The 16,691-nt window shown below is 40.4% G+C and overlaps 1 pseudogene; it reads left to right on the forward strand.

Annotated features, from left to right (window-relative positions):
- The first annotated feature begins 1,708 nt into the window (after nucleotides 1-1,708).
- On the forward strand, nucleotides 1,709-11,942 carry LOC133883591 (K(+) efflux antiporter 4-like; annotated as a pseudogene).
- Nucleotides 11,943-16,691: the final 4,749 nt, after the last annotated feature.

A 16,691-nucleotide genomic window follows, 5' to 3' on the forward strand; every position in this document is an offset into this window, starting at 1 on the left:
CATTGCGAGAGGAGCGTGCGAATGCGGAGGAGAGACGAACGCCACCGCGTCGCTGCACCATGCGGCCAGCACAAATCAATAGGGAACCATCAGTTGTTTCGTTTCCTGTTTCTTTCCCTGATCCTTCTCCTCCCCCTACTAATGATGATTCTAATATGAACGTTTGGTATAAAGTATAAACCTGTCTTTTATCCCCCAAAACTTTTAAGCAATAATATCATAGACCTCACTGTTTTTGCATGACAATCATAAATTACACTTTGAGAATTCTTGTCATATCGAACGAGCTCGTCCACTTTGTCAACCTCACAAAGGTGAAATGGCTATAATGCTAAAAAAGTGAGATTTTTTTGAAGCATCATGTAAATAGAAGCGTGTAATTTGTTAAAAAAAATTGACAATAGGAGTGCTATTCTTTACTAAAAGTGCGGTTTCTGTTAACACTATGTAAATAGAATTGCGGATCTCTGTGAAAAATTGCTTTTCATTCCATGGGCAACCTTCACCTCGGCAAGGTAGATTTGATTGGATGTGAATCTGCCACCTCCACCTCCTTTTTGATACCTATGGTATTTTTAAGGGAATTCGGAGAAAATCATAGTTTTAATGTGAGGAAAAACTTCCGATCTTAAGGAGGTAAATTGTAGAGATAGAGGTGAAGGAGGGAGAACAAAGAAAATTCAATACAAAACTACTGCTAGGGAAATCTTAAGAAAAAGGAGGGAAACTCATGTGTGCGTGTTGGATGGCATAACTTCAATATCATCGCGTAATTTTTATCATGCTTCAAAACATACTATGGATTTTTATAGATTTGGTGTGATTTCTTGTTTTTGTTCTCCCCTTGATGACCGCCAACGGGAACAATGAACAGCAAGGCTTTGTTTTCCCCAACGGAACGATAAACGGCAAGTCGAGCGTATATGCACTCGCTTTCAAACAGGAGCAAGCGTGTAGTATATCCACGGGAGTAAGTCAGCAACGAACACTGATCCGATGGTCTAAAATATAAAGTTGGATAATATAAGTCATCGTATTTATCAAAATAGCTAATGTTATATTTACATTTTTATATTTATATTTGTTATCTTATTTATCGAAAATTGACTTTTCGATAGAGTGTACGTTGAAAAAATGTAGACCCAATCATATTCGGTACATTAGATGTCAAATATGGGCTACAATATCGTATTCGGCACTTCGTGTGCTGAATATAGCTTGTATCGGCGGCAGACATTTTGATGCTGTCATTTTATGGTGGAACTTTTATAGGGGTACCTCATGTATTAAATACATCTGATTTTCAGTATATGAGGTGTAGAATATAAGTTACAATGCTATATTTGTCATTTTATATATTGAATACACCTGATTTTTAGTATATAAGACGTTAAATATGGGCTACAGTACCATATTTTGCACTCATATGCCGAATATGGTTGGATCTGTGTTTTTTCTACATACAGTATACAAAAGTCAATTTTTGGTAAATAAGATATTAAATACGGATATTAAAATTATAAATACGATAATATATTGTCTATTTTAATAGATATGGTCACATATGTTGTTAAATCTTGAATTTTAGCCGATCCGGTGACATACCGAACGGGTAAATAGCTACCGTTTGATTCACGTCAAAATTCGTGCATTTTACTGTTCGGGAGAGTGTAGAAGCATATGCCGTCACCAAACAAAGCAAGCGTCTCTCGTCTCTTTTCGCTTTTCCCGACACGGGCACACCCCGCCCCGCGTCCAGAATCTAAACCCCACCCGACGCACCGCCCGCTGCCCCAACCAAACCCCTCCGCCGCCGGCGATGCTGACGCGTCGCCGCCGCCGCCGCCCGGGTCCGCTACTCCTGCTCTGCGCCCTCCTCGCGGCGGCCGTCGCATTCTCCTCCCCCGCCGTGGCCGCAGCAGCCGGCAAGGGCGGCGAAGACGAGGGCCGCGCGGGGAAGGAGGAGGCGGAGGCCGTGGCCGCGGCCGCGGGGGAGGGCGGGGATGGGGTGTCCGTGGAGGAGGCCGGCGGGGAGGTGGCGGCCGCGGGCAATGCGACCGCCAAGGAGGGCAGCCTCGCCGACATGATCGACCGCGCGCTGGAGAAGGAGTTCCCCGACTCCGAGGGCCAGCAGGGCGGCGGAGGTGCGTGGATCTGGCGCTCCCTCCGGGATTCCGTGATCTGCACGGGGTTTGGGATCTGGTTCTGAGGCGGGGTGGGGCGGTGGCGTGTGTCGGTGCCTCGGTGGCCCTGCCGTGTAGATCTCGGACTCGGTGGCTCTAGTGTATCGGGATTGGGGGCATGGAGAATCGAGCGGGGGGTTTGGACTCGCTTGTGCTAATCTGTGCTGTGGTTTTGCAGAGACGGACCCGGGCAGCTTCAACAACACGGTCGCTGAGAAGCAGGTGATTTCATCGCACCATTCTGTTTTGTTTTTGCGTTGTCATTTATTTGGCACAATCATGAAGTTGCCATTTGTGTCTTGTTGATTTCAGTTTTGGGAGAATTACTCATCACTTGCCCTGCTGAAACATGTGAATGGAACTATTTTAGACACGATCACATTTCTGGAAGATTTTCGATATTGTGCATGTCTAGATTGGTTGGAGTTGGCATGAGCTGGGCTGACTCTTACACCTGAGATTCTGTGATAGTTACTATGGCTCAACATCGTCTTTAGTGTATTGTAGTGTCCGAGCATTCAATGATCCATCCATATGTCATCATTAGGTAGGTTTTGGGCCTTTTGATCCAGTATATGGCCTTCTGACTTAATGTGGTTTCAGTCGACATTTTCCTAGTGCTTATGACTATCTTGGGTGGTGTTTATTGTACTAGACTTGGTAGAAATTACTAATTAGTATTTGTTTAGGGTGTAACTGAGCTACTATTTGAAACACTTTAATAGTTGTTTGTGGTGTGCCTAAGCTGCTATATAAAAATCTAGGTTTGGATACATCCCTAGCTCTGCGCCCCTGCTGAAACTCTGTTCAATATTTGATCTTCTACTCGGTTGCTACACCCAAATGCTACATACGGTTCCATTTAATACTTGCCAATTCCCATTGAAGTGTATATTACTTTCTCAAGTCTTAATGTACTGGAGTTTGCTATCTCCGTTCTCAAATAGATGTCGTTTTAGAATGCTTACAGTCAAACTTCAAAAACTTTAACCATTAATACACACAAAATTGCTAGGATTCGACACATGCACATGATATGAGTGAATTTGCCATGAAAAATCTTCATATGATTATATGTTTAACAAAAAATTTCACTTAGAGATGATTATAAAAAGTAATGTTAAAACATGTGTATTGGAAACTGTGTTGATGTCCTAAATGACAAGTAAAAAAGAACGGAAGTAGTATATGAGGGGTCTTGGAAACTGTCATGATGCACATTTGGCTCAAGAAAGAAAAGTAATGTCTATTTCCCAGTGCATTCAATGACCCATATATATGTCATCATTATTTAGGTTTTGGGCCTTTTGACCCAGTATGGTCTTTTGACTTAATGTTGTTTGTGTTGACATGTTCCTTGTGCTGATGACAATATCTTGAAAATGTTGGTGCTTATGCACCACAAAATTCTAATGCAAACTGCTTATGTTGTTCTGTATACTTGTACCAGGGAGTTCTCGAAACTGTGGCCAGGAGAGTAACAAAGAAGAATGAGACCAAAGAAAATAAGTATGCCGCTAATCCACATTTCAATTTGTTCTTTTTAAGTGAAGTTAATCATAGTTTCAGAATCTGTAGTAGAACTTAAAATTTGTAATCTTCCATTGTCCCAAGGTCATTTCCATTTAAGGAGGTTTTCTTGGATCGATCCGAGCAAGAGGATGTTCCCACACTGATTGATCGGAAGGTGCAATCACTTAAACTGAGTGGAATTTCCTGTAAATTATTGTATATATAGTATACATGTACGCATAAAGTTGTGGGCCTAACATTATCCTTTGTTTACTAATATTCTGTGTTGACACTATCTTTAATCCAGGATAATGTTTTTATCATATCAAATCCGAAGTCAAAATACCCTGTGCTGCAGCTGGACCTTAGGTATGCTGTCCAATTATTGAGATGATGAATGAAACTATCTCTCTTACGTTACATGGAAACTTGATTTCTTGAATGTGGATTATGATAGGTTGATATCAGATCTTGTTGTTGTTATTGTGTCTGCTACATGTGGTGGAATTGCCTTTGCTTGCCTTGGGCAACCCGTGAGTACTATGTACTTCTATTTCCTCTAATTTCTACCTCATTATTAACAATGGAAAACACAAATTGACTTGGCTATTTGAATTTTGAAGTGATGTTTCGAAAGATTAACCTACCTAAACCTACAACTCAAAACATATTGCAGGTGATTACAGGCTATCTACTTGCAGGATCTATAATTGGGCCTGGAGGTTTTAGCTTCGTCAATGAAATGGTGCAAGTAAGGTGCCTTCGCCTTTGTTGGTTGTTTTTCTTGATGCTTAATCTGTATGGCTACTACAGTTAAATTAAATGTGCATGCCCTTGTGCTCAATCATGTCATTCTTGATCAGGTAGCAAGTTCCTGCTGGTTCGGGTGTATGTAACTAGTTTTGACCATGTAAAATAGGAAATCTGTACCATTAGACTTCTGCATTTATGGTTTCATACCCTATCATTGTTGTGGGAGACCATTTTGTTTCTTAGCCATCAATCGTTATTAGTGTTGTATCTTTTTCATCTGTGTTAGGCTGAATGGGTCAATTATATTGAACAGCCCCAATAGGGCATATATGTAGTACAAGACATGAGACACCCCTAAACCCTAGACTAGAGTACAATGACTATTTTACCCTTAACACCCCCTCCCTCAAATGCAAGGCGTATGCAATTGCGCTGATTTGGAAAGGATAACACTAAGCACTAGACTTAGACGCATTACAACACTAAATGATAAAAGTCTGAGGCTCCATCATGTCGACGTAGCGTGCAAGCCTCAAAAAACCTTGTTGAGCCGAGGAGCTGCGAAGAGAAGCACCTAGGTAGAGAGTCGTGACGATGAATGTGCCTTTAGCCAAGAGTCACGACAGAAGGCGTCGAAGGGTAGCAAGGTTGGAGCGGATGGGTCAGTGTTGCACAAATCCGCACAACAGAAGCTACTAATAGCAGATAGGCTACAAGAAAACTGAGAAGGAAAAGTCGCATCAATGACAGGAAGTGATTAGCCAAAAGGATGGCAAACCACAAAGTAAAAGTAGCAATCGTCTGTTTGACAAAGATTTTGTGGACTCGCATGGCTCAGACTAAGTCAAGGAGAGGAATTAGCGGACTTGGATATGAGACTAGGACACACTAGCAAGCCCATCAACAACAACAACGACAAATATGGAGTGGAAACAAGGGCACAACGGGATCAAGAACCAAGCCTGCGACACGTGATAAGTGAAGCTGAACAAGGAGATGGAGAAGCGGCTTTTGGAGCTTGTTGCTCACCAAGGGCCTGTATGTCTCGGGCGGCCGCAGGTGCCCCATGGAGTAGCACGATCTTGAATCCGGCGTCTAGTTCCTCGAGTCGAACACAACGCTGAGCGTCTAGCAGAAGTGGCTGAAGCAGATGGGCGCGGCGGTGCGGAACGCGTCGGGGGTACCTCAACAGCCTAAAGTTGAACGACGGGCGTGAGGTGGCAGCGAGGGCGCGTCGGGCTAACGAATCTGTGACAGTGACAACGGTGAGGCGCGACACGGATCTGGGTGACGTCGACGACGTGAATCCTAGGCGGAACGGAGACACGCGAGGACGGGAAGGAGGTCAGCGGCGTGCTTGGTCGCTAAGAGGGATCCCTGCCCGCTGCTGCTGAATCTTGCGCCGACAGGCGGAGGGAACACCCTTGCGGCACGTCCCAATAAAGACGGCAGATCTGAGGTGCGAGCGGCTTGGCACGGCGGAGAGGACGATGACCTGGCGGCGGGAGCGGCGCAGTGGAACAAATCAACCCCGTCGTGGATCTGGCCGATGGCGGTGAAGATGGGCGGATCTTCCATGTAGGTCTGTCGATTGAGGACCGGATCGGGATGAGCCAGCGGTGCTAAAACGGGCGACACAGAAGGAGAATACGCCTGGCAGTGGAGTATGCATAAATGCTGCTGCTGCTCTTGAACTAGGACGGCAAAGTGGATTAGGGTTGGGGCTCAAGTTGCCGCCCCTGGGAGTGGAGATTGCTCCTCCCGGGGGTTGCGGAGCGAAAACAAATTTCGTATCTAGGAAACTGAAGCTCTTGATACCATGTTAGGATGAATGGGTCAGTTATATTGAACAGCCCCAATAGGGCACATATGTAGTACAAGACATGAGACACCCCCAAACCCTAGACTAGAGTACAATGACTATTTTACCCTTAGCAATCTGTAGGTTTCCATAGTATATTAAAAGTTAAGGTTGAAGTAATAAATAGCTTTTGTACTATAGAACTGGCCTGCCTACTTGTGGTAAAATATATGTTTGCTGGTTGATTTCTCCTCCCATCATGTTGCTCATAACATACTGGCTGAGAAACTCGATAAGATATATTTCTATTTTGTTTATATGTGCTCAGTTTTTATACATGTGTTTAGAAGCAATCCTACCAGTAATGCAGTGACAAAGTCTACTTGTGAAACTTTTGCTTCTGATAAGGCATATTTGTGTGTATTTCATACTCCTAAATATAACATTTGCTTCTATTCCACTATTTCTTTTCCAGGTTGAGACAGTAGCCCAGTTTGGCGTGATATTTCTCCTGTTTGCTTTGGGACTTGAGTTTTCTACTGCAAAAGTATTCTACTTTTGTGTTTTCTACATTCAGTAGGTAACTCTACTGGCGGTTTGAAGTTAACATATGTGGTGTTTTCATATTGCCTCAGCTCCGAGTTGTTCGCGCGGTTGCTGTTCTCGGAGGACTGCTCCAAATTATGTTATTTATGTTCCTTTGTGGTATTCTGGCTACAGTATGTTTCCTTTGTTCTCTATGTCATGATTTCTACTTCGGAGCTGATTATTTCTTGCATTATGTAAAGCTAGTTCTCACATCTCTAAGGGGGGACATTGGGATCTATTATTATGTATTGTATGTCCAAGCATCTAATTTTTTTTATTGCTCCCTCCATAATTTGTTTTTATCAGAACAACAACATTTGGGCATCCTTATTTGAACATATTGATATTGCCAGTTAATGTGTAGAAATTATAATATGTCATAGAGGTAGCCAAGTCGAAAACTTTCTGGAGTTGGGCTTTCCAGCGTTCCTGTGAAACAAAGTTGATGCATGTTACCCTGTTATCTGCTTTTGTTTGTTTCTAGGATTATATTGCCTTGATGTATAATTTGGGACTCAAGCCATGGCTGACAGACTGTTTTTAATGTTTAATTTCAGCTTTGTGGAGGAAAAACAAAGGAAGGTGTTTTCGTTGGTGTTCTTCTTTCTATGTCTTCAACAGCTGTGGTAAGCTTTAAATATTTGAAGGTTCATTCAACTCTGTAGATTTTGTTGCCTCTCATCCAGGCTAACAATTCATCTGGCACTGTGTCAACCAGTCTTGCCGCTCTTACTGTTTTTTATAGCCCAGTAGTTTGGCCCTATCTGTAATAATATCTGAATGCGCGCACGTGGCCTCATCATTCTACGTTAATGGCTACCTGGCCCTGTCTCAGTCAGTCTTGCAGCTCTTTACTGTACATTATAGCCCAGTAGTTTGGCCCCACCTGTAATAATATCTGAACACACGCAGTGACCTCATCATTCTACGCTAATGGCTACCTCCTGATCTCTGTAACATAGGAATTATGTTGCATTTCTCTCAGTTTCACAGCAGTTTTTGCTGCAAATGAACTGATTCTTTGTGTTCTCTGTTATAAACATTACCTATACAATGAATGATGTCAAAAGGAGGATTTTCAGTTAATATGTCTAGATTCGGTATATGATGCTTGGTCCATGTATATAATATGCATTGGTTGTTGTAGCACTTGCAAATTGCAATGTGCTTATGCCCTTTTTAATAATCGAATGACATGTCATCGCCTATTCATTTTTAATGCTACCAGCATGCCTCTTGGTTTTCTGTTTGTTCAATAAAGGTATATTTTTGTATGCAGGTTTTGAAATTTCTAATGGAAAGAAATAGTATCAATGCCCTTCACGGTCAAGTTACAGTTGGCACACTCATATTGCAGGTATGTCACACTTATTTCTTTATCTTCTGTATCTGCATAGTTTCTCAACTTCTCTTTTTGCATGATGCATTTGTAAACAAGCATAATGGTAAACCCCCCCCCCCCCTCTTTTTTTTTAAAAAGTGGTATGCCCTTTTTAAGAACCGAAAGACATAAAAAAATGAACCAAGACAGTATTTTAATGTGAGATATCTCAGTGTTGCAATGGCATCCCTTCCCCTCAGGATTGTGCTGTTGGGCTACTGTTTGCGCTTCTTCCCATTCTGAGTGGCACATCAGATCTTCTTCATGGAGTTGCATCAATGACAAAGTCGTACGTGCAGAGTTTTAGTCCCTCTTTTGCCCTGACATACTTTATTTATGTTAATATTGTAATTGATTGCTAGGACTTGAATAATGCACCCACTAGAAGTACCGTTTCTACAGTATTCATGTTATCTCAACATGTTAAGGGCAGGTCCACTTGAGACAACAGTGTTTAATTTAAGAGTTTATGACCTGTTTCATATTGTTCATTTCAAATTACTTGTGTTGCTGTTCAAATTACTAATTGTATTGCCCATTATCTATGGCAGCTGCAAACCTGTAGAAATATTCTAAGATAGTCAGTTATTGGATTAAATTTTGATGATACAAAACTTCTTCTCAGGCTGGTGGTACTGATAACATTTCTGGCTATTCTCTCTATCCTCTCCCGTACGGGTGTTCCTTGGTTTCTTAAGCTGATGATAAGCCTTTCATCCCAGGTAAAAGTTTAATTGCAGAAGAACGCAGTTCATGAGTTGTTACTTTATATTGACTTTCAATCTCTAGAACATTCCTTTGCCATGACAGTAATATACTTTATGTTGACTTTTAATCTCTCCAACATTCCTTTGCCATGATATTAATGTTCTCGCTACTCTGCATTTCACAGACAAATGAACTGTACCAGCTGGCAGCAGTTGCATTCTGCTTGTTATGTGCTTGGGTGAGTTTTTACTTCTTGCGGTTTGGTATTTAGTATGACATTTTTCTGTAACATAGAAAAATGATTTTATTTCTTATACTGCAACTGCAAGAGCTTTCATGTGCTATTACCTAGCAAAAAGTAATATTTTAAATGAATTAGGAAAGGAGGACTGAGAATGCTCGCTTTGTATGGAAACTGGATAGAATAAAATAAAGTAACTAGTGTTCTGAACTCCGAATTCATCATAGCTGACGGATTTGGTGAACATTTTTCTCAGTTATTCAAAGTTGTAACATTGTGCTCCTTCAGCCTTCATCCACCATTTTCTTTTTTTAGTTGTCTTATTGGTTTACTAACATACAGTTTCGACATTTTTCTATTTCTAGTCAGAAATTGTATGTTCTAGGTGTATCTTAATTCTCAAAATTTCTATATTCATATGTGGCTGTCGTTCTATGATGCAGTGTAGTGATAAGTTGGGCCTGAGTCTTGAGTTGGGTTCATTCGCAGCTGGAGTAATGATATCAACAACAGATCTTGCACAACATACGCTTGAACAAGTAATTTCTTACCTATATAGTGTACACTGTTTTTTTTTTCCAAATTTTCAAACTTACAAGGGTTACAAAGGAAACCAGTATATAGTTTGATCTTTTTTTACCGCTTTAGCCATATTCATAGCCGAACTCTTGTAGTTAGTAATTCATCATATGTACTCTTATTTCAGGTTTGTTCTTTCTGCAGGTTGAACCTATTCGCAACTTTTTTGCCGCTCTTTTCCTTGCCAGCATCGGGATGCTAATTAATGTCCATTTCCTGTGGAACCATGTGGATATACTCTTTGCAGCTGTAATTTTGGTGATAACTGTTAAGACATTTATTGTTGCTATTGTCGTCAAAGGGTTTGGCTATAGCAACAAAACATCTCTTCTTGTAAGTCTTTGATATCTGCTTGAGCACACTCGCATTTGCCAGTGCTCATGTGGTCACACTAACTGTGTGTTTCCTCATTAGGTTGGCATGTCTCTTGCACAAATAGGAGAGTTTGCTTTTGTTCTCCTTAGCCGTGCTTCAAGCATCCATCTAATTGAGGTTATTTCTCAACATTTTGTTCCATTTTTATGTTGTACCAAGCAGACGGGCACTATAGTTGTCTATGCTGCTCAGTAGTCCTGTAGCACTCTTTAATTCTGGGTTCTCACATTTCCCGTTTTTCGTTTCTGTAGTAAATTGTTTGTGCTGAGAATTTAAAGCCATGAAGACCTTGTGGCTTACATTAATGCATAATTATCTCAGTAATACTGTCTTGTTACTCTGATAAGCACTGACGTGCCATAAATTAACTGCAGATGACTAATTTTAACTTGAACATTTCTAAAGCACATGAATCTTTTTATCCTATCGATATTTTAACTACTATGCTTCCTAACATAATTTGTTGGTGCTAGTCCCTATCTGGTTCCACTAAAGCCCAAACACTACAGCTTTTCAATTTTGATTGATGTGTACTACATCTGATAGCTGTATTGCTTTTCTACAGGGCAAGCTATACCTGCTTCTTCTTGGAACCACTGCGCTTAGCTTGGTAGCTACCTTATCTCTCCATTCCTTTTAAGCTATACAGTATTATCTCTATAAACATCAATATTCGAAATTGCAGCTCAAATGAGATAAACAGATTTTTTAGGAAATGTCATTCGAGAGAATGGCGTTTTGTAAAAGTGCCATTCCGAAGAATGAATCATGAGATGCAGAGTGAAATTACCTCAAAATGCCAGTTAAAATTATTTAGGATTTTTGGCTCTTTTCCATTTTTCTTCTAGTGAAAGGACCCATGTGCTCCCTTGAGTCAGTTTGCCTGACCTGAGATGTCACAGGCTCACAGCATCTTGTACATGCCAGCATGATCTAGTCTTAGCCAGCACTAATGCACTATGAGTATGTCAGAAATTCCACCAAAATTGATCAGATTCCGTGTGCTGAAGTTTCAAAAGTTTTCATTTCCAGAGTCGGAGTGTGTCAAATATAATCACTAGGCCTACTTTTTTGCTATTAGATTCTTGCTATCTTCTACATTTGGTGACCCTGACTCTTGTGTGTACCTCTGCAGGTAACGACACCTCTGCTATTTAAAATGATCCCAGCAGTGGTCCACCTTGGCGTTCTTTTGAGATGGTTTTCTGTTGATAGCAATCAGGTGGAGGTACACTCAACTGAGTTCATCTCTCGATAGTTTTACTCTGAAAATGGTTGCCAATCAATTCACCGGTTCCTCCTTTTCAGTTGGGCCTGAAAAATGATGTCCTCCGCATCGATAGCGCCAAGCGCATAAATTCAAGGCTCACATGACTCATGGCATATTTGACACACTTCAAGCTACTTTTTGTATGGCTTAAGTTTACAAGCTCTGTAAAGTGTTTTCGCATGTACTGAAGAGTTTGTAGCACATATACACGGGAAGGTGGAGGCAAAAGAACTCAGACCTTGCTCCTGGGGTGGGAGATCAATCCTTCCCCATTATGGCGACTGCAAGGGCAAGAGAGTTTGCCGATTTTGGGAGAGCAGTATGTCTTGGATGATCTGCACAGTGAGTAGCTATCGACCCCAAATGAGGGTTCTGTAACATAAGAATGTATGCTGATTAATTGATTGGATTAACATGATAGGATTTAGGCCTGATCGTTATGCCATTGTATTCATTCAGCAAAAGTGTGTATCATCACAAAACGAAAGTGTGTGCGACAATATCCATCGGATCACGAATTCTGTTCTGTAGCCAGAGTTGCCATTGCCTTATGTCCCTGTGTTCTCTTCTGCTTGCTTTGAATCACATTCTGTGGTACCGGTGCCACATTTAAGTCCCATGGCTGCAACTTGCTACTAGATTCCAGTTTATGACATGCATCTATTCGTGCCACATATTTCTTAGGTAAATAATACTGCAGGCCTTGTGGTGCAGGTTGTAGAAGAACAGAGATTTATTGGTTCGAGAATGCATCTGCTGTTGTTTAATAGTTTGATAAAACCGCAACTTGCATGCGAGAGACAATTGTGTGTCCTGGCAAACCTGTTTGCAACCTCTTTGAAAGGCCTTCCCTTCGTTTAGAAATGCCTTCGTTGGAATTCAGGGTAAATACTTAAGCGAATTCATTTGGCATAATTTTATTATGCATATCAAATATTTCTCTTGTATTCTATTGGTGATTAGCTGCTTCAGGATTTTTTTAGGGCAAGCTAACATTCAGGAATTGCTCTTGCATCGGATAACAGTTTACGCGTGGGATAACGTTCTTGGAGCCTTGGATCAGGTGACTTTGTGACCACATACCATATATGTGCTGTTTGTGCTACATGTCCTACTCGTCTACTCCTGTTTGTATTGGCTAATACTTTCTTACCTATGCTGTTCGATGATCGTTTTAGTTCCAACAACAAAAAAGCACACAAAAATTTCCAAAGTGACATAGAAAATGTTCTTTCGACATGAGTGGACGAGATGGATAAGAAAGTATCATGTCACGATATATCAGCGCTTACCATATGCTTGTCTTTATCTCACAGGTGTGTCATTTCTTCTTGATTTCTTGGGGTATTTAACTTTCTTAAATAGTTGCAGCCATTAGGTGAGACGTAGGGTTCAAATGTTCGCTGATTGGAGCATCATGTTTACCGAACCAAGAACACTTGTAAGCCATGATTGTACTGAAAGGTGTTATTTGACACTTGATGTAACTTGTACACCTTGACACCCACCAAGTAATGAATAATCTATCTTACGAGAATTTCCCAAAGGTTAAGCCATATCATTCTTGTCCAAGCTATATCCTTTTAATCTAGTCCAGAAAAAGAAAATTCAGCTTGACCTAGGCAAGAGAAAAAAAATATTTCTGTCCAAAACGACTTGTGTGAGGATTGCCACTCATTCCTGTGGCATTAATCTGCCCCATTTCCTAATCAACACTGGAACTTCCAGCCTCAAGAGTGTGGTCATCAGAGCTTGCCCACTTCCACTCTATTTTCTGAAAACCAAAGCAAGTTTGCTTCTTCAAAGTAATCACGGCTTTAACCTGATTGATTTCTTTTGTTACCTCGTGCTTATCTTGTTGTCTTACAAATCCAGTAAAACAACAAGAACAAGACAAGTCCTTTTACCTTGCAGACAGGGCGAGCAGAGCAGGTAAAGATTCTCGCGACACCAACCATTGGCTGTTCTGTTTGGAAGCAGAAGAAGCCAACAGGTTAAAGGCGGGCAAGTATCGTCCGAGAAAGAAAGGTTGTTCAGAGCAGCCGTGACGCATGACGACTTCGTTCATGTCGTCCTCTTGGCGAATGGCGCATGCATGCCCTGCTCCGTTTGTCTTTGGAGGAGAGAAAGTGAAATAAATCCTATATAATTCTGTTCTACGAAATATCTTCTCTTATGTGTCTACTATATTTTTTTAATCTAACTATTAAACTACATGATAAATAATATAGATAAGCTCTTATAAAAATCTTTTTAGACGTAACCTTATAGATTTGGTTTGTGAGAGCGACTGCTTTGTAGCAATCGTTAGATTACGTGGAAAGGCCTGGTTCGCCGTCCCCGGTTCTGATCCCTTTCGTGGTCCACAAAATGTTATTGTTATCGTACGTCTGCCACATGTCTGCACGCGATAATGTGTCAGCTGCATCGTTTACACCACATGTCAGTGACATGAAAACGCCGTGTTCGTGAGTCGACTATGAAACGGACGGCCTTGATGGTGTCTGGTTGCGACTGTGGATGTTTGATTACCTATTGGATCCGTGATCTGCGCCGTCAGTTCAAAATGCGCTAGATGGAGGAGGGCTCATCGTTTCTCTTCTTTTCTGTTTTTTTACTTCGTCAGCACTGTATCAGAAATCAATGGTTAACAGTTCAAAAAAAGAAAAGGAAATCAACGGTTAAAATCTCTGTGCTAATAGTGTCAGTAGCACACGTGCTAGTTTTCGGTTTGATGATCTCTGTGCTGCACTACTTCCACTGATCGAGCAGATTTGCCCCCAAGAAGTTAGAGCGTCTACAGGAGCGTAGCCACATTTCATGGACCAAGCGTCTTTTAAAAAGATTTTCATTCTATATCTCTTCGCACTCTAGCAGACTATCTATATTTCATTCTCCATATTTCACTCTTCTATATTTTAGTAATATCTTGTAACTAACCATATATTTATAACGGCAACATTTGTAATGGCTATATTTCCAATGACTATATTTTTAACAACTATATTTTCAATGGCTATATTTTAAGAATCTATATATGCAAGTCCATCCGCTATTCGTTATTGTATCTCCTCATCCACATATTTGTATCTCCTTTGTCACATCGCAATGAGTCATCGCAACCTTGTCTTGCAAATGCTCTTGGGTTCATCGTCATCCTCCATGATAAACTCATTTTTGCTACAATATTTGTATCACATAATAAATATCAGTGGTTGAATGCTCCACGTCATGGTGGTTCCGTTCCAGGACATCGGGTAATTCATCGCGCCGGTCATACTAGACTATACCAAGACTACTTTTTCAGAGGATCTTACATATGGCCCAATTATCTTTACGCGAAGGTTCGTAATTAGTCCATATATTTTTATTCACCATTTTTGTTGATCCTCCTGTCTCATTCTTTTATTCCATGTAGGTTTAGAATGACTCGTTCTCTGTTTTTGCACACAGTGCATGCTATATAAGACCATGATAACTATTTTGTGCAGAAAATAAATAGTGCTAGAATTCTTTGCATAAGATCACCACAACATTTCGAATGCTAACTTATAGAGTACCAGTGGACGCTACAGATGATTATATTTGAATTGGAGAAAGTACCATTATATGGAGTCTTAAAAGGTTTGTGAAAGCTATTGTTGAAGTCTTTGGAGATGAGTATCTAAGATCTCCAAATGATTATGATACTACTAGATTACTTGCAATTGGAGCATAGAGAGGCTTTTTTGAATGCTAGGGAGCATAGATTGCATGCATTGAAAGTGGAAGAATTGCCTTGCGGCATGGCAAGGCATGTATACCAGTTATGTGTACGAGTCCACAATCATTCTAGAAGCTGTAGCTTCACAAGACCTTTGAATTTGGTATGCCTTCTTTGGTTTACCAGGGTTTCACAATGATATTAATATTCTTCATCGTTCCCATCTCTTTGCAAAGCTAGCTAAAGGGAAAGCTCCAAAAATGAATTATACCGTTAATGATCACAACTATACAATGAGGTATTACATTACAGATGGTATATATCCACCATAGGCCATATTGTGAAGACAATATCATCTCCACTAGGGAATAAGAAAAAAACATTTCTCCCAAGCTCAAGAATTAGTTAGGAAAGATGTCGAATGAGCCTTTGGTGATCTACAAGCTTGTTTTGCCATTGTTCGTGGACCAGGAAGATTTTGGGATCAGGAGACACTCGAACAAATCATGATAACTTGTGTCATCATGCATACCATGATAGTTGAAGATGAGAGAGATGGAGAACCAGATGACTTCAATTACGAAGGAGTGGGAGAAAGGGTGATAGCTTCCAATCTCCACACACCTGAACTATATGAGTTTATTCAAAGTCATCATAAAATTAGAAATGGGCAAACTCACTGACAGTTTGAAGATAATCTAGTTGAGCACATATGACAATATTATGGAGGGAACTAGTGTTTTAATTATGGAGGGGTGTAGTGTTTTAATTATGAATAAAGATGTATGCAATTTTTCTTAATATTGTGGACCGCCTCTTTCATACAACAAATAATTCATACATCATAAAAGTTCATACAACATATAATTAATACATCATAAAAGTTCATATAGCTAATTGAAGAGTGCGACAAAATAACATCAACTAGTTCAGCTCAACCTGATCGTCGAGCTATGATCTCACCTTGCAAGCTCAAATAGTATTGTTGTTGTGGCCCAGTCATACCACTAAGGTCCATGCTCATAATTTTCTCATCTCTCTCATTTATCTAGAATTCTAACATTTGTTCTTCTAGTGCCAACCTCTTTTCTTCTAATAGAAATGCTCATTCATAGCGCCCATCTTCTTAGCCTCTTTGACATCATCCTTCTCTCTCTTCTTTGACCACAAACTATCCAATGCTAAGATAACAAGAGTAGTATCATTTGTAGAGGCAGCACTTTTACCTTATCTTAATTGTTCTAGACTACAATAGTGTGGCATCAACATGTAAATGAAAATAATGGCAGCACCCTCTTATTTATAGATTAGTGTATCCACTCATTGGAATGTACCTAGTCCTTGTTAGTTGGATAATAAAATGTTTCTGAATTAGGACAAAAGTACCAATTACCATGCAATCAGAATCTAAAATGCAATGGAACAACATTAATATATTATTGAGTTAACATGTGTAACAAGAAAGCAACCAACACAATTGCTCATCTTGTACAAGACATTATCTGATTGTACATTCAGACATAAGTACATTCCAATGAGTTAACATGTGTTAACGGGGAGGAACTCAATGATCAGCAGAAGGCATTTGACTGAAGTA

Source organism: Phragmites australis, chromosome 10, assembly GCF_958298935.1.
Source record: "Phragmites australis chromosome 10, lpPhrAust1.1, whole genome shotgun sequence".
NCBI classification, from domain to species: Eukaryota; Viridiplantae; Streptophyta; class Magnoliopsida; order Poales; family Poaceae; genus Phragmites; species Phragmites australis.